This window comes from Brachycentrus maculatus, unplaced genomic scaffold (genome assembly GCF_059751285.1).
Source record: "Brachycentrus maculatus isolate JH-2025_06_01 unplaced genomic scaffold, ASM5975128v1 h1tg000869l, whole genome shotgun sequence".
Taxonomy (NCBI): Eukaryota; Metazoa; Arthropoda; class Insecta; order Trichoptera; family Brachycentridae; genus Brachycentrus; species Brachycentrus maculatus.
Genome location: NW_028281595.1, coordinates 205,315 through 225,667, shown reverse-complemented (window position 1 = coordinate 225,667; position 20,353 = coordinate 205,315).

The following is a 20,353-nucleotide window of genomic DNA, read 5'->3' as shown; positions in this document are numbered from 1 at the left end:
TATATATATATATAAATATATATACACATATATATATATATATATATATATATATATATATATATATATATATATATATATATATATATATATATATATATATATATATATATATATATATATATAATATATATATATATATATATATATATATATATATATATATATATATATATATATATATATATATATATATATATATATATATATATATATATATATATATATATATATATATATATATATATATATATATATATATATATATATATATATATATATATATATATATATGTTGATTTATTTTAACCCTTATCCGCACCCAATGGTGCATAGGGAACTGCATGTAGCGACGCAGTTCCCAGTTTCCCGTTATCTTGTCGTTGATTGCATGAAGGCAAGTTAATCAGCCCTGCGCTTCTTGTACCAGTCCAGGGTGATATTCAATAAATATGAGACCGAAAATCATTCGTATTTTGATCACTTAAACCAAGCCTTTCACGGTCGTAAGCCCCGTAAATGCCCAGACTTCCATATTATTCTTAATCTATGTTGAGATGTCAAAAATAATATTAAAAAAAAACAACTCCTAATTGGAGATAATCCAGATTTGTGAACAAGTAGTTGGACACACTCAAAATGTCTTTTATACAATTTTGTTTTAAGACTATTACAAATCGAAAAATACAATTGCGCGTAAGAAATTTGATAATATTTTATTAAAAACTTCAAACAAACTACATTTATGATATGTTTTATCAATACAAAAAATAAATGAATTGCAATCTAAATAATTTACACAAGTACGCCATCTATCCTTGAAGGATGGAGTTTCTTACGATAACGTTTTAAAAAGAGGTTTAAAGAGAGATACGAGAGACATCTGTGGCCGAACGTATGAAGCAATTTAAGGGATGAAATTTTACAAGGGTGTATGGTAGGTACAAATACATTTTCGTCAAGAGATGTGCTATCAAATAGTTAAATAAAATACAAAGCTAGTGATAAGCGGTCGAATGAGATAACCGAATGAAACAACGACTTCTTTAAAATAATTCGCTACTAATTCGGTTATTGAAGCTTGAAGCTTGTTACGCAAATCAGAACACAAATTTTCTTGCTATTGCTACTACTACTACCAGGGATAGGCAGAGAGGATGGAACGCCACGCTCATCTTTTCTGACATACACTCCTAGCTTCCTTCACATCCATATCGCTCATTCCTTTCAACAACATCATATATAAAAAATCGTCAATTTTCAGTTGTACATGTTTTCGGAATGCCCAGAAAATTTACTATATCCCAGCAAAAGCGGCATATTTTTAACTTAATATTTACCCGCTACAGGGCAGAAAGTGTTATTTTTGCATTTTGAAGAAAAGGTATTGTTTTATAATTTTTTTTTAATACAGTTAATATTTTTAAATGGAGAAAAAACATTCAGGTTTTACCTAAAAGGATGTGTTGCACAGTAAAAAGTTCAATAAGTGGCTTGATATTTATTTTTAAAACATTTTATTATATTTTTAAACTTTAAAAACGGTCTCCTGAAAATTCAAGTTTTTTTTATTGACGACTTTGTTGAAAGGAGTGAGCGATATATTTAGTCATACATGCCCACTGGTTTTGCAGGTTTTTATAACGAACATATTTTAAGTTCTGATGTATCTTGTCATGACACGTCATTTTTGGCAGTTCTCATTCTGTTTACCCGTTCACATGTATAGATATATTATGTGTGTATATATGAGTTTAAATGAATAGAGAAAGAAGACAAAATTTTGTTTTGTATCTCTCTTTCAAATTTATTTTTGTTTAAATGTCAGACCGTTACAATTTCATTTTAATCTAGATTTGACCTGATGATAGAATGATTATTCCTAAACCGGTAGTCACGAAGTAATGTTTTTTTATTAAAGTGGTATTACACAAAGTGAACGATGAATGATAAGTTACTACCTACATGTTTTTTTTTTTAATTTATTGAATATAGTAACAAAGTTTTTTAAATAAATTATTTTTTTAGGCATTTTTACTTCTTAAACTTAAAATTATTTACGCTGTGGTCTCCAATAAATAGACTTAGCTCTTGTGCTTGGAGAGGGACTTACAATTATTATTTATTTTTTATGTTTGTGGGTCAAATTTTTTTTTTATTAATTTTTTTCTTCGATTAACCTGTATATAATTCATATTATTTTTTGACATCTCATCAAAGATGAAGAAGAATATGGAAGTCTGGACATTTACGGGGCTGACGGCCGTCATAGAAAAAAAACTCCTGTAATTGGAGATAATCCAGATTTTGTGAACAAGTATTTGGACACACTCAAAATATTGTATATAATTAATTTAATTTATTTCTTGGCAATGTCTTCAATTTTTTTATATAATTGTATCTGTAGGAAGGTTATTGAAGTACTTGGTCCCCAAATATTTAAAGTTCTGTTGGAATTGATTGGTATTGCATTTTGGTATTTCGAAGATGGACTTTTCTTTTGATTCAAGTATTTTCACCCTTACATAAGTGAAGAATTGCTGTTATTTCTTAGAATTTTGGGAATGATAATTTTGTTGGATAGGTTTTTTTCTTTTTAAAATGCCTTTTACGATATTTCTCTGAACTGTTTTAATGAGATTTACAACATTGTAAGTGTGTCCAAATAATCAAAAAATCTGTATTATCTCCAATTACAGACGTTATTTTCAAAGAGTTTTATAAAAGAGTTTCTGCTCAACAAAAAGCTTATTTTCATCTCACCAATAGTGATGTTCTAGTTATTCAAGAATAATGTTTCAAAATTGGTTCATATATATAGAATTTCCAAGAATTTGGGTAGTGTGGTTAAGGTGATCACTTTACACACGTGTAACATTCACCATTTCTACCCATAATTGACAACCACACTACCCTTTTTTTTTTGAAGGACGTTAGGTAATTTAAAAAAAGGGTAGTGTGGTTGTCAATTATGGGTAGAATTGGTGAATGTTACACGTGCGTAAAGTGATCACTTAAACCTGTCTATGACGGTCGTTAGCCCCGTAAATGCCCAGACTTCTATATTCTTATCTTTGATGAGATGTAAAAAATAGTATGTTTTAATGAGGTTTAAGGCGGTATTATATTTTAAACCATGTTTCATAACAAAATCGTTAAACACATTTTTAGACTTAAGCTTTATGTTGTATAAATGGATACGTTATTGTTAGTTAGGTCGGACGACGCTAAAACAAGTTCTGAGCTAAATGTCATGACAGAGTTACCCCGGATGGGTTTATAGCTAAACTAGGGTAGACTGCTTCCTATTTCTATACAAGCTTATAATATACAAATTGAAAACAGGGTTGAAATTATGTAGAACGTTGTTTAAAAAAAACATCCAAGACTTAATTTATCAAATATGTTTTTTTGTATAATACTTCTTCTTCTTTTTGTAGATCCTAGGGAACTGTTTGTGCCTCCGCATGTCGCTCTTGGGATGTCGACTCCCAGCTGTCTTTCCATCTTTTCGGCGGTCTGCCTGGGGGTCTGCGTCCTCCAGGGTTACCTTGAAGGGCGATACGTGGAAGTCTGTCATCTGACATTCTGTTTACATGATCATTCCAGTATCGCCTTCGTTGTCGTCCCCACCTCACGATATCCTCCGTCTTACACATGCTCGGTATATGGGTGTTTCTTACTCGGTTTCGCAATGTGTTTCCGGTTATGGATCGGAGAGTCTTCATCTCGGAGCTCCGCGGAGGTTTGAAGTCGAGATTTTGTTCTAGAAGTATCTGCTCTTGCCTCAATCCCATAAGAGGCTATTGGTCGAAAATAATACATAATATTTTACTTAGATTTTAAGAAAATTATCGATCACTCCTTTGAACAACGTCATATATCAAAAATCGTCGATTTTCAGTTGTGCGTGTTTTCGGAATTCCCAGAAAAGTACTATATTCCAGCAAAAGCGGAATGTTTTAAACTTAATATTTTCCCGCTACAAGGCAGAAAGTGTTGTTTATGCATTTTGAAGAAAAGGTATTGTTTAATTATTTTTTTTAAATACTCAATATTTTTCAAATGGAGAAAAAACATTCAGGTTTTACCTAAAAAGATCTGTTTCACAGTAAAAAGTTCAATAAGTGGCTTGATATTTATTTTAAATACATTGTATTATATTTTTAAACTTTAAAAACGATCTCCTGAAAAATAAAGTTTAAAAAAAAAGTCGTTGTTGAAAGGAGTGAGCGATATATAACCGAAAATTTTGTAAAAAATTTACAAATTCTTTGATATTTCGACGTAACACAATATTGTGAAAATTTCCTTGAAAATTTTCATGAAATCTTACAAGCTTTTCATTCTCATTTAAAACCTAACAATATTACATTCATTTGTGATTATTTATTACACAGAAAGTCGAATTTTGCTTCAATATAATCATCGCCGTGAATAAAGCGATATGAAAAACTCGAATACACCCATACCTCGCTATACGGCCACTCTTTATACGGCATTTCGCTATAACGGCTCTCTTCAATTAAGGCGCTTTTTCGATTTACGACCTAAATTTTTTCGCTATATATGTGTCGCCTACTTTCAAAATCCGCCAGATCCGTGTAAGTCGATTATCCAAAAAATGCAAAATTCTCTGGGTAACATTTATGTTTCAAAGATTTGTCTATCTTTACATAAAATATTATGAAGTAGAGAATTTTCACAATTTTTTTAGAAATTTTTTTACCAATAAAAAAATACAAGACACAAACCGATAATGACGTCATCTTAATTTTTGACCTATCCCTGCTTTCTGATTGGCTGATATGGGTCAGAAGGCAAGTTTCATGGATAAAGCGGATTTTGAAATACAAATACAAATATGATTTTTAAGTATTTAAGTATTTTGAACAATAAAACCCACAATTGGCAATCCGATAGAGTATTTATTTCAAAATCTTTTAAAATTGGATCTGGCGGATTTTGAAAGTAGGCGACACATATCTACATGTTGCCAATCTTGCGCAAGCGCAATCTCGATGCACACATTTTCTTCTATTTCCTCTTCTTTACGGGCGTTATTCAGTGTATGCTAATGAAGCGGTTGGTTTAGAAACTGTCTAAAAACTGTCAAAAGCTTTTTCCTTTTTCGAACGAGGAATAAACATCCTCTTTATAACAATCCTGACGTCGAACGTAGCGGTAAAGTTTCTCGAGAAATTAACTCAGCCATTAGCTGTTATAAATCACTTAAGAACGAAATATACAAGAAGGCATGGCAAACAACGTTGGGCAATTTTTTAAGCCATGTTCATCTTTACCAGCGAAAAATAATGATGACAGTGATCTGCAGGCAACAATTTCTTCATCGTCTTCAGATTAAAGCCATTTATAAAAAGAAATTATCTATGTATACAAACACATATTTTATGAAACATGCAGTTGTTTAATTTTTGTTTAAAGATTATTGAGGGTTTTTGGAGTCCGTTATTATTTTATGTACAAATATCGTAGTCATACAGGAGAAATTGACCAAGTACATTTTTTACAAAAGCGTGATTATTGACTATTTGATATCTTACTACCTTAATATTGCCCTGAAAAAATCCCAAAGCGATTTTAAACTTGGAAGTATAATATATTGACTTGTTAAAAATGACTAACTGCATTGATGTTTATTTTCTTGCCAAGCAAAAGTGACTTGTGTAATGGCCCTCCTGAACATTTTACGATTTATTAGTTGGTCACATTCTCCTGTACGACTAAGATGTATGTACTTGTTATGTATGTATTGTTTATTTTTTATTTAAATTAAATAAAATGACAAAATACATTTTAAATGATAAATCATGTTACATATTAAAATTTTGAAACCAATCCCATTGAATTTGTGTGAATTTGTGTTAGCATAATTGATTCCTTATACGGCTTTTCGCTTTGCGGCCAAGTTTCGTGGAACGTATCTAGGCCGTAAAGCGAGGTATGGGTGTATAGTATACTTTCGTATAATTCGTTTTTTATTACATTACCAATCCAATAACATCTCGGCTTGGAAGGAAATTTCCTACGCAGAATATTTTTCGCAAAAAACAAGCAAAAACAAATTCTTTCCTTACCTCAACGGTTCGATTTTCTCCCCAAACTATATAAGACTGCTTAATATAGAAGAGGTTTACCTGGGACGAATTGGAATCAAAAAGCGATTACAGGAAGTTGGCTGAAAAGAATAGAACGCCATACCAATATTGTCTTTGCAAAAAATCTTCGCTTTTCCCACATTTTTGCATCTCCTCATACATACCCGCAGGTTATTCCGACTCCTGACCTGACCAATTTAAGTATTCATCATAACATCTTCAAACCATGGTGTATAGGGCACTGCATCACATAAACACAGGAAAGGTGATCAGTTAAGGGTAATATAGAATAAATATTACAGTGAAAAATCACTTATATTTATTTATAATTTATATTTGAAGCAATGACTTTGTGATTTTCCATTTTATAATTAAAATATATAAATATATAAATATATATATATATATATATATATATATATATATATATATATATATATATATATATATATATATATATATATATATATATATATATATATATATATATATATATATATATATATATATATATATATATATATATATATATATATATATATATATATATATATATATATATATATATATATATATATATATATATATATATATATATATATATATATATATATATATATATATATATATATATATATATATATATATATATATATATATATATATATATATATATATATATATATATATATATATATATATATATATATACTTATATATATATGTACTTGAAATACTTGAAAGTGGTCAGGTTAGGAGTCGTAACAATCGGCGGGTATGTATGAGGAGATGCATGAACGTGGAAGAGGCGAAGAATGTTTGCAAGGACAGAGTGGCGCTTTTTTCTCTCTGCCTACCCCTGCGGGGAAGCAACGTGATGGTTAGTTAGTTAGTTAGTTTTTTTAATTAAAGTATAAGTTTGTTTTAAAATCACTATATATGTTTTTTTATTATAACTTAACTATAATGTCTACCGGTTTCGAAGCTAACAGCTTCCTTTTCAAGACTGATAAATACTAGTATTAATTAGTCTGAAAAAAAACGGTAAGCTTCAAAGCCGGTAGTCATTATAATTAAGTTACAATAAAAAAATTAAGTATAGTGATTTTAAAACAAAGTTATATTTTAATTATCACTAATATTAATTTGACTCCCCTTATCGAACCCGAGACCTTCAGGTACGGTAGCCGAGCTTGCTGTCCATTACACCAATTTCTTAACCGTAGATTTCTATTGTAAAACACTGAAAAGTCCGTATGGAAAACTCACAAAACAGTTATCCTATTTATGCTTAGTAGGGTAGTATATCATAAAACAGGGTTCGGGTGTTACCGCCGCCGCTCGGGTATGTTCGGGCCCGTAGAGGCGAGGGGGTGTATCACCTGTGACCGATCTAGGGGTAGGAGAAAGTACCCGAACAAATGTTTGGTGTTATTTGAATTTCGTATTTGCGAGACGCTACTGGCAGGGTCAGAATCACACAGCGAGGTCAGACAAGCGGATCTATCTCTACCTTGATAACTTGTAAAGTGTTTTTTAGAGGTTTGGTTTTTAACCCATCGGCCTGTCAGCCGCCAAACGTTGGCGGTAGGTATGTTTTTACATTCGAATAACAGCCGCATTTAAGCCACGCCCACATCCGAGGTAGTTCATATTATAAAGATACTTTAGTATGATATCTACAAATCAGTAAAGAAGGCTTTTTGTAATGCATTATTTTTTATAATTTTTATACAAATTTATTGACGACACTTGACCAAAGATGTCCCTGTAAGGATAGAAATATCATTTTGATTGAAATATCAACTAAAATCAGTTAGAAATCAAAACTTTACATCCCAGGTATAATGTTTTATTTGTTCAAGTTGTCTTGTTAATTTATCACATTCAAAATACGTGCATAAATGTTATTTGTACAATATTTATTGGTAAAACAGTAAAAGTTATAATTTTATGAGATGCAACACGCGAGCGTTATGATTGGTCGGGCTTATTTGTACCGCAAAAACCAATCTGCAGTGCATAGTACATTTTTCTGCACGTAAAGATTATTTCTATGTTTGTTCTCGTTTTATCAGGTGCAAAATATTAGCGCCTCATTGTTTGACAACCCATATCAACTCCACTCCGGGCGGGGCAACTTTCTTACTTGCGGGGATACATTCAATTGATACATTCATTGTCTTTATGTACATGTTTTGAAAAAAAACTGATATGCGGATGGGTTAAAATGGCAAGATTGTTTCTACAGACTGTCAATTTGATAGTTTTATTCCGAAAACTTTTTATATTTAAGGTACACACCTACCAAATTAAGAAATATCAGCAGTGCATATTTACCATATTATGGTAATATATTTAACATATTATGTTTAATGCGAAATGTGAGAATGTGAGTCTACTTAACTGAGTACAGACAATGAAAATTTGGAGCAATTGTGTTATTTTCACAAAACTAGACGTTTTTTCCGCGGCACACCGACTAATCACCTCGGTACACCAGTGTGCCACGGCACACACGCGTCGGAACAATGTGATAGTTGACAGATGATTTGTAGTCAGTACATTTTACCATTTCACCATGAATAGACTGAATGACCATTATGCGCGTCGTAGGTTCGGTGTATGAGCCAAAAACAATATTCAGTTTAATCCTCTTTTTTCAAGGCAAAATTTTATTCACCGATGAGGCACATTTTTGGTTAAATGGCTATGTCAATATGCAAAATTGCCGAATTTGGAGTGGAGAAAACCCAGTAGCCGTTGTCGAGACGCCCTTACATCCATTAAAAGTCACTGTTTGGTGTGCTTTATGGGCAGGTGGAATCATTGGCCCACACTTTTTTAAAGACGATGCCGGCCAGAATGTTACGGTCAATGGAGAGCGCTACAGGACCATGATTACTAACTTCTTCGTACCTCAGTTGAATGGCATTGATGTTACAAAGCTGTATTTTTAACAATATGCCACACGGTCTCTTGAAACACCCTATACTTAATTTTCATGTTATTTTAATAATAAAACTAAAATACTACAAGTTTTGAAAATAATTCTGGTAGAGATATTAATTTTCTTCTTATTTTCATCTGGAAAGCCATTTGCTGGCTTCTTTTAAGAATACATAATTAGTTTTTAAGTAACTGATACCTATTTTATATTATTTAAAGAGAATATTAAATTTGGTATTCGCCATTCGCATTTATGTGACAGAGCTGTAGTTTCAACAAGACTTTCACGTGACTTTCCGAGGTCGCCAAACTTCTTAGTTCGATCCATGATCATGATCTTAAAATAATAATAAAAAATCAAAAAATAATCTCATATTTGTAATTTAACTAACTAACTACTTTTTTACTGTACTCATTGTATACTGTATTTCAAAATAAGCGGAAATCAGTTATCAGCTCATGACGTCTAAAAGTGGTTATCTCTATATTAAAACCTGATTTTAATACTTTAATACAAGGGTGGCCAACCAGCGGCCCGCGGTCATGTATAAAGAATATATTTTTAAACCAGTGATATATTTGTGATACACGGTTTGATATATCAACAAAAATTATGCGCTCAAGTATTATCTACGAGCCATGTCATGCATGTTGTTATAAAATCTGTGATTAATATCCGTTCGCACTTTAGCATTTTAATTTAAAGCAATCTCAAAAAATCTCGAAAACCAGTTAAGGTGTGCAACTTCAAAGCAAAAAGAAACTCAAATCTCGCACTGAGTAGCCATTGATAATTTGGCGTTATTTAAAATAAAATTATGTGTATTAATTAAAAATTTTGATTGTAAAAAAATTGGAAAATGTTTATTACCATATAAATACATTTTTTGTTGGTTTAATGTGTCGGATTGTTGTCCCATGGTTAGTGTCGCGGACTCTTAAGTCAGCGTTTCTCGGTTCAAAACCACTTTACCACAATTTGATACCTATTTCTTATGATGAGCCGCTTAGGCTCACAGAAATAGCATGAAATTGAAATATTTGTGTGAATAATTAAAAAAAAAATTCTCTTTAAAAAAAAGTGTATTTTCTTCTCACATCTGGTCGCAGTAAGTTTTTTTTACACAATTACCCTGATTGTACATTCTGATTACCACTGCATTCAAATTATTTATAAAACTTCAAATTACTTTCCTAAAAAGTCAAAAATTATGAAATTCGTTGTTTTTTTAAAAAAAAATATTTCTGTCTGTATGCGGCCCTTAGGATAATTTTATGTCATCGATGCGGACCGGGGTGCGATTTGAGTTGACCAGGCCTGCTTTGATACTTTATTAATTACTTGAAAAATAAATTTAATTGAGATAAAATGTATCTTATGCTTATTGGAATTTCCTTTCCATATATTAGTTCAGTACTTCCAGCTATCATCGTTAGTTATTCCAGACTCGTACGGAAAATAATATTTCTATGGCATTCTTTCCGTCACATCGGTTCGCTATTATAATCTCTCATTATGCCCAGTTAAGACATATGCCATACATGCCGTTAGTATAAACATTTCTCTCAAACTAATTAATTTCATAAAAATCGTTTGTGAATTGAGATAATTGATCGGAATGGAACGACAGAAACGTGTGTGAATGTGAATTATCTTTGAATAAAAAGTGAAACTTTGTAACGTACCGTAAAACGGGGTCACTTGAACTTTGATGTGTTACTTGAGCCCAGTACAATTTTTTTTATTTAGATCTGTATTTGGTCTACAATAATGAACGTATCGACATGATTCATTGTTTCCCTGACAAGTGACACTTATTGTCACGATACGTTCATTATTGTAGACCAAATACAAATTTAAATCTCTTTTTTGTACTGGGCTCAAGTAACACATCAAAGTCCAAGTAGCCCCATTCTACGGTACATAAATGTGTTTAATATTGATTTTTTAATTGAATATAAAAAGTTTCTTTTGACATCTCAATATGGATATGGAATTCTGGGTATTTACAGGGCTTAAGACTTGTCAAAAGCTGGTTAAGTAATCACTTTACACACGTGTAACATTCGCTATTCTACCCATGATTGACCACCACACTGCTCAAATTTTTGGAACTTACATATATTCTTCCTAGATAAGTATTATCTACGTATTATCTACGAGCCAAAATTAATATTCTTATTTTATTTATTTTGCAAATTTGATTACATATATATTTTCCTTTATTCTCTGCACTTTTTTAGTATCAACCGTTGCTTTTTTTGTTTTTAAATATTTACCATTAAATTTTGAACGACTTATTCACTCGGTTCTAATCGATTAATGTGAAATTGAATAATGTTCTTTGATTTTTTTATTATTTAAATAAGTTATAAGTAAGTGTATACTTAAAACAAACACAAAACATGACTAACTACTAGCGCGGCTGAAGCGTCAAAAATGGAACATTAAAAAAAACGACATTAATCCGAGTATCCCTAATACATGGTTAGATATTTATGTTTGATACTTGATTTTTGTGAAAAATAAAGCCCAAGCGTAAATTAAGTGGGTAATGAATGTCTCATTGCTAGAGCTTACGGTGTGAAGTTGCCTGATGTACCCCGATGCTGTAGTACGACCTACGAGGCGCGGAAAAGCTGGAAAATTGCCGCCAGAACCCGCGAAGCCTCCGCCGTGGACGGTCGCGTGCAACCCTTATACGCGACACTCTCTCGACAAACTACATCGGGCTGAAAATAATACTCAATTCCTATTAAAATATAAACAAACCAGTACCGCGTTATCTCAAATGCAGGATCTAAGAAGGCAATCATAACTTTGGGAAACTTGGACTGAATAAATCATTGAGAATTACTTAGTTAAAAAGTTTTCTGTCTAAGGGTGAACGGTTGTCTTAAAAGTTTAGAATTTTGAATTTAGGGTCTTGTAAAATATTGGTGTTTTAATGTTTTTGAATAATTGGTGTTGTAATGTGTTAGTTTTAAATATTGTGGATACTTTATCATTGGTAAGAATACATATTTTAAATTTATTTAAATTTTTTATAATAATTTCATTTATATATATATATATATATATATATATATATATATATATATATATATATATATATATATATATATATATATATATATATATATATATATATATATATATATATATATATATATATATATATATATATATATATATATATATATATATATATATATATATGGTGCGTAAAAGGTTCAGGACGGCACTTAAGTCACTTTGCTTGTCAAGAAAATGAACTTAATTTGAAATTTTTTAATTTGATTATTATTATATATGTTAATTTTTAACATATAGTAGTCGTACAGGAGAAAGTGACCAACTAACAAAACGTAAAATGTTCAGGAGGGCCATTTAAGTCACTTTTGCTTGGCAAGAAAATAAACATAAATGCAGTTAGTCATTTTTAAACTTTGAAGTATAATATATTGTAAGTCAATATATTATACTTCAAAGTTTAAAATCCTTTGAGATTTTTCAGGGCAATATTAAGCTAGTAAGATATCAAACAGTCAATGATTACGTTTTTGTGATCATTGACTATTTGATATCTTACTTAAATGATATCTTATTGAATGTATACACATAGGTATAAAAGGAAATTGAGAAGAAAAAAGCCATAAAAATAACTGACTAAAATTAACTAATATTTAGAATAAATAATTAGAGCTATAAAATATGTACATTTTTTTAAATGATTTATATAGCGCCATTTTCGTAAAATACCACCTCAAGGGCGCTTCACTGTGATTTGATAGGGGAAAAGGAGTTACTGGAAATTATTCGGCAAATAAATGCGTTTTATGTATTTTTAAAGGAAGTCTCTCTCTCACTGTTTCTAACTATTTGTGGAAGAGCATTCCACGCCATCGGTACCGCAACAACATAGACACGCTCACCAAATTATGTGAGCTAGTAGCGAACTGGTACTTAATATCAATTTACCCATTCTTGCACTTCTGATGTACGACTTGTTTTAACTTAATTTGTTTTTTTTAGAGAATTATATTATTATTTTTTTATATTTTTAACAATGCATATTGAATATTTCAATTTAGTGAAAATGTCACACGTTGTGGTATCAAAAAAATTATCAATTATAAGTAGATTGTCAATAAAATTAAGATAGGTATGTTGAGATGGTTTGGACATGTGGAACGGTAAAACAAATGTATGAGGCAAACGTATTTGGAAATAGTAGAGGAAGACCGAGGAAAACTTGACACGATCAAGTAGGTCGAATACTGGAATGCGGTCAAGTCAGGAGTCGGGATAATCGGGTATGCATGAGCAGATGCATGAATGTGGAAGAGGTGAAAAATTATTACAAAGGTATTCTTTTTTGACATCTCATCAAAGATGAAGAAGAATATGGAAGTCTGACGACCGTCATAGGCTGGTTTAAGTGATCACTTTACACACGTGTAACATTCACCAATTCTACCCATTTTTAACAACCACGCTACTCAAATTCTTGGAAGTTCCATAAATATGAACCAATTTGAAACATTATTCTTGAATCACTAGAACTTAACTAGAGACATCTATTGGTGAGATGGAAATAAGCTTTTTATTGAGCAGAAACTCTTTTATTAGTATGTGAGGTCCGAATCCTGGATTATAATCACACACATGAGAAACGCCAGAAAATATCATTTTCATTTGTATTATAAGCTTATAATTTGACCAGATAATTTATTTACAACATTTTGAGTGTCCAAATACTTGTTCACAAAATCAGGATTATCTCTAATTACAGGAGTTATTTTCATATTATTTTTTGACAAAAAATAATATGAAAATATCTCCTGTAATTAAAGATAATCCAGATTTTGTGAACAAGTATTTGGACACATTCAAAATGTTGTAAATTACAAAGGTATTTTGGTTTGACGTTCTATTCTCTCTGCCTACCCTTACGAGGAAGAAGCGTGACGGTTAGTTAGTAAGTTAGTTGGTTTTAATATACATATAATCCGTTGTCTTTTGATTGGCGATTTATGGCAGATATGGTCCAAATTTCTTCTTCTTCTGTGCGTGTCATGTAAAGTCTCCTTGACTATCACTTGAGAGTAATTGTCCTTATCTTGGGCAATTCTAAACAGCACCTCGACGGCCTTAATCCCCGTCCAATCTCGCATATTCTGGAGCCAGGATATCTATCTTATATTACCAACCACGTTCGCCTCAAATTAAAAAAAATATTATAAAAATGGTACTTAGGTCGCTTTGATAATTTCAATTACAAAAATATATTTCACAAAGAGCTCTTTTGCAATCTGGATGCTAGCAAAAAATATATTAAAAATCGCAGAAAGAATCCTGGAAATCCTCTCATATTTCCATTCGGGGGGATTTTATAAACACAAAACAAAAGAAATAAATATTTTTGTACGCTGAAAATATCCATCCATTTTTTTTGTATTCATCATTTTCAGATTCAGTATTAAGGGCTGGTATATACAATTTAAATCCGCAAAGAATGGAAAAATGTATTCGTTTAAAATTGTGTTATAAGTAGGAAGATATTATGAAAATAACTCCTGTAATTGGAGATAATCCAGATTTTGTGAACACACTCAAAATGTTGTGAATAGATTATCTAGTCAAATTATAAGCTTATAATAAAAAAATATATTTCTGGCGTTTCTCATGTGTGTGATTATAATCCAGGATTCGGACCTCACATACTAATAAAAGAGTTTCTGCTCAATAAAAAGCTTCTTTTCATCTCACCAATAGATGTCTCTAATGAAGTTCTAGTGATTCAAGAACAATGTTTCTAAATTGGTTCATATAAATAGAACTTGCAAGAATTTGAGTAGTGAGGTTGTCAATAATGGGTAGAATTGGTGAATGTTACACGTGTGTAAAGTGATCACTTAAACCAGCCTATGACGGTCGTCAGCCCCGTAAATGGCCAGACTTCCATATCCTTCTTTATCTTTGATGAGATGTCAAAAAATAAGTAGGATGATGTAAGAAACTAAGTGAGGAATGATGGATAGGGTTCATCAATCGTTTTGTAATGAATAAAACGCGTGCATTGAAGAATAATATCAAGTATCTTCTTCGTCTTTGTGTAGACCTTGTGAGACTATTTTAAAAAGGGATTAGCCTCCTGCGATGTTGATTTTCTAGCTGTCAATCCATCTCTTTGGTGGTTTGCCTGCGGTTGGCCGTGCAGTGCAATGTGGGGGAGTCTGGATGGTTCCATTCTCCTCACATTCGCATACCATTGTATCCTACCTTGCCTTCCCCACCTAACGACATCTTCCATCCCGCATAATTCTCTTATCAAGGTGTACCTTATCCCGTATCCCGTAGACTATTGACAAATAATCATATACTCCTTAGAGACTTCATTTCTGATACTACAGGGTTATTCATTTTGTGGTTTCAAGATTAAAACGCTGACATTTGACGCTCAACTTAACTGTCATCTGAAGTATCATAATATTGTTTAGATGTTTGCCATTTACGATAATGCATCGTTCAACAGACGAACAACGAATTCAAATTATTAAAACTCACTATAAAAGTGGTGATTTAAACGTAGCCACTTTTCGCGCATTATACTCGCTGATTATGGTCGTCATAATCGACCAACTATGCAAATAATCGGTAAAATTGTCAAATTTTTTGAAGAGAGTGGAAGCGTTTCTGATGTTGTAAGGTTGTCGTTACGTCGTTACTGATGTTTGGTGAGCTTTATGGTTGAAAGGTGTCAGTGACCGTACATCGAAAATGCCAATGGGCAAACGGTTACAGTCGATTCGGAGCGATATAGTCGAATGATAACTGATTTTTTTGGCCGGTGATTGAAGATCATGACTTGGACGATATATGGTTCCAACAAAATAGGGCAACAAGCCACACAACATGACCAATTACGGCTTTATTGCGTGAAAAGTTTCCTGGTCAAAGTCACATTTCGGCGACGTCGATTGGCTACAAGATCATGCGATTTTACTACGTTCGGATTTTTTTCTGTAAGGCTACGCAAAGGACCATGTTTATGTGAATAGTCTCCGAACTCTAGACGCATTTAAAACCAACATTACTCAAGTTATGGCCGAGAAACGTGCGAAAAAGTGGTTAAAAATTACCTCAAAAGAATCGCATGCATCGAATCTTCCCGAGGTGCCATTTGAAAGATATTGTTTTTCACACTAAATGGCAAAGTCAAAACTTAATAATGAAATAATATTGTTTTTCAAATGTATCGCTGTGTGTTTTATTTAGCTTTTCTTTCGAAGCCGAAAAATGAATGACCTGTATTAGCACGCTTTTTGTTACTGCGGTGCCCGCTCTGCATTCGATCCCATATCGCTCACTCCTTTCAAGAACGTCATAAATCAAAAAACTTAATTTTCCAGGAGAATGTTTTTAAAGTTTAAAAATATAATACAATGTATTAAAAATAAATATCAAGCCACTTATTGAACTTTTCACCGTGCAACAGATCTTTTTGGGTAAAACCTGACGGTTTTTTCTACATTTGAAAAATATTTAGTATGTTGAAAAAAAATAAATAAACAATACCTTTTCTTCAAAATGCAAAAAAACACTTTCTGCCCTGTAGCGGGTAAATATTAAGTTAAAAATATGACTCTTTTGCTTGGGATATAGTATATTTTCTGGGCATTCCGAAGACATGCACAACTGAAAATTGACGATTTTTGATTTATGACGTTCTTGAAAGGAGTGAGCGATATGTCATGATGGGTCGCACACAAGTTATATATTTTTTAAATTTCGCTGTCAATCTTTATATCAGGGTTTTCCCATTTATAATTTTTCAGGCATAATATCAAGTAATGTATGAAAAGGTCGAGAAAGGTAAAAACCAAAGTTTCGATCGATGGAAACTATTACTTTTCGGTATTCTTACTTTAACAGTATTCTATCTTATCGGGACGGTATTTGCTATGTTATCTCGGTTCATATTTATTTATACGTCTAATCGTTTTGTCGTCGAATGATTTTCCACCATAGGCTTGTCATTTTTGATGACAGTTTTAATCTAAAATGGGCTCCCATTATTAATTAAACTTTTTTAATGAACATCAACACAAACTGAAACTAAACTCTACGAAACTTAAACTAGAAAGTCTCTTTAATTCAGTTTAGCAACAAAATGAATAAAGCCGGCCATGCTCTACACCAGGGCCGCATAAATCATTCCAGACAAATTTGCCTTGGGTTATTAAGAAAATTTGCTTTTATTACGGAGCGGGGTGAATTCTAACAAAAAAGGCAAATAGGCCATATTTTCGGAGTGATTTATATAGCGCGTAATTTTAGGAGTCTATTATGAAACTGTGTACTTCAGCTAATGACGCATAAAGATGGTTAAAGCAAGTTTGAAGTGAAACTTCTTTTGCGGAGATATGATAATCGATAATTGGACGAGAATCGAGAGTGAGATTTCGAGGACGCGTCACGTATACGAGGCACAATTTCGTTACATAAGAGAGAAGAAAGATTGGAAAGGTTTATTAGGCACATTTTGTTATGTGAATGAGAAGAAAAATATATATATAAACGTAGGGAAGGAGAAAGAGAGTTATGCATTCCGTCGTCACGGGAGGACGACGATTTAATGACTTGAGAGTGAGATATCAAAGGTGCGTCACGTTTATGAAGCACATTTCGTTACGTGAGTGAGAAGAAGTAGTATTGCGTAAAGAGACGGAGAAAGAGAGCTATACATTCCGAAATCATGGGAGTGCATCAGAAGATTTGATAATCGATAGTTGGATGAGAATCGATAGTAAGATTTCAAACACGCATCACGTTTATTAGGCACATTTCGTTACACGAGAGAGAAGAATGATATAAGTCAGGGCATTCACTTCATATAACTTCCTAGGCAGCGATTTGATAATCGACAATTGGACGAGAATCGTGTTTCGAGTTAAATCTATATATCTAGATATTCCAAGAATTGGAGTAGTGTGGTTGTTAATCATGGGTAGAATTGCTGAATGTTACACGTGTGTAACATTCGTGTGTAACATCGTATTACGGTCGTGAGCCCTGTAAATGCCCAGACTTCCAAATCCTTCTTCATGTTTCATGAGATGTCAAAAAAAGTAATGTGAAATTCATTATGTTTAAAATCAGTCGTTTCATGTGATTCAAGAATACAACATTATTCTGTTTTATTTTACATGGAAAATGTTATTTTGAAAAATGAGCCTTAAAATCTTCAAAGATACAAAAGAAGTTGTTGGAAATATGAATTCAAATAAAATACAGCGTCTTTAAAAATCCTACTATTTCGTAAAAGGTTTATTCCTGTATTACCTTTGTATATCTGCGTTTTTCTAGGAAAAGTGTAAAAAAATATATTGAAATGTGTTCTTTCATAAAACGTTTTAAGGGTTCTATTCTCAAAGCATTCTGTTGTTGATAAACTAAAAATTAATGTATACTCTCATCACTTATACCAGAGGTGGGGGAACTTTTTAAACTTTATATTTATTGATTTTGCGTTTAATTTGTAGAATTCCATTTTAATTTATGAATTAATTTTTACAACATTTTGAGTGTGTCCAAATACTTGTTCACAAAATCTGGATTATCTCCAATTACAGGAGTTATTTTCATATTATTTTTTGACATCTCATCAAAGATGAAGAAGAATATGGAAGTCTGGGCATTTACGGGGCTTACGACCGTCATAGGCTGGTTTGAGTGATCACTTTACACACGTGTAACATTCACCAATTCTACCCATTATTGACAACCACACTACTCAAATTCTTGGAAGTTCTATATATATGAACCAATTTAGAAACCTTGTTCATGAATCACTAAAACTTCACTAGAGACATCTATTGGTAGATAATATATATATATATATATATATATATATATATATATATATATATATATATATATATATATATATATATATATATATATATATATATATATATATATATATATATATATATATATATATATATATATATATATATATATATATATATATATAAAATAAAACCCTTACCGCACCCCAATGGTGCATAGGGCACTGCTTCATATAAACGCAGTGTTATCTCGATCGTTTACACATGAAGGTGATCAGCCCTCCACTTCAGGTACCAGTACAGTGTAATATTGAAAAAATATTAATAGTGAAAAAATCACTTACGTGACGTCTTACGCTTCGATCGCCTTAAACAAATGCTTTAGGTAAAATGATATTACAACCTCGCAACCAGTGCATTCAATTTGGCTAGGGTGCCTTTGCTTTTGCGGTACCGATGGGGTAAAATCCTCTTCCTCCAGTAGTTAATTAGTCACTATGTAGTGACAGTGAGATGGTCATTAGAAAAAAACTGAAAATGCATTTGTTTTCAAAATCATTTCCAGTACCTCCTTTTACCCAATTCGATCACAGTGAAGCGCCTTGAGTAGTATTCTACGAAAATGCTCCCATATGAAATATCCAAATTTATTATTATTTATTAAAGCTCTAGGTGATCCTCGTGAAATATGAGCTATCGTGCCATATTACAATATATACGCTCTTTATGCAAAACACGAAGGCCATATTTCAAACAATACACCCTATTAGTTGTTCATTGTGATATCACGGTAATATAAATCGTAATTTTTTGATTATTTTTGTATGTGTACATGTAGTTTGATTATTTATTAAAAATTAACAATTATATAAACTATAATTATAATGTAACTTTGTTTTAAAATCACTAGAAATATTTTATTATAACTTGATTATAATGTCTACCGGTTTGAAAGCTAATCGCTTCTTTATCAAGACTGATTAATACTATTAATTCTTGATAAAGAAGCGGTTAGCTTCGAAACCGGTAGACATTATATCAAGCTATAATAAAATATTTATAGTGATTTTAAAATTTCTTCCACGTTCATGCATCTCCTCATACATACCCGCCGATTGTTCCGACTCCTTACCTGAACGTTTTCAAGTTTTTGGCATACCTGATCGTACCAAGTTTTTCTCGGTCTTCCTCTGGTCCTTTTTTTCAATAACATTCGCCTCATAATTTGTTTTACCGTTCTTTCCTCACTCATTCGTTCTACATGTCCAAACCATCTCAACACACCTTTCTTAATTTTATCGATAGTTCTTGTCTCAGCCTTGCATTTCTTCCTTATTTCACTATCCGAGCATCTATCATTTCAATTTAAATTTATTCAACAATTTCAATTTATTCAACAAAAAAAATGTATACATAACAAACAATAT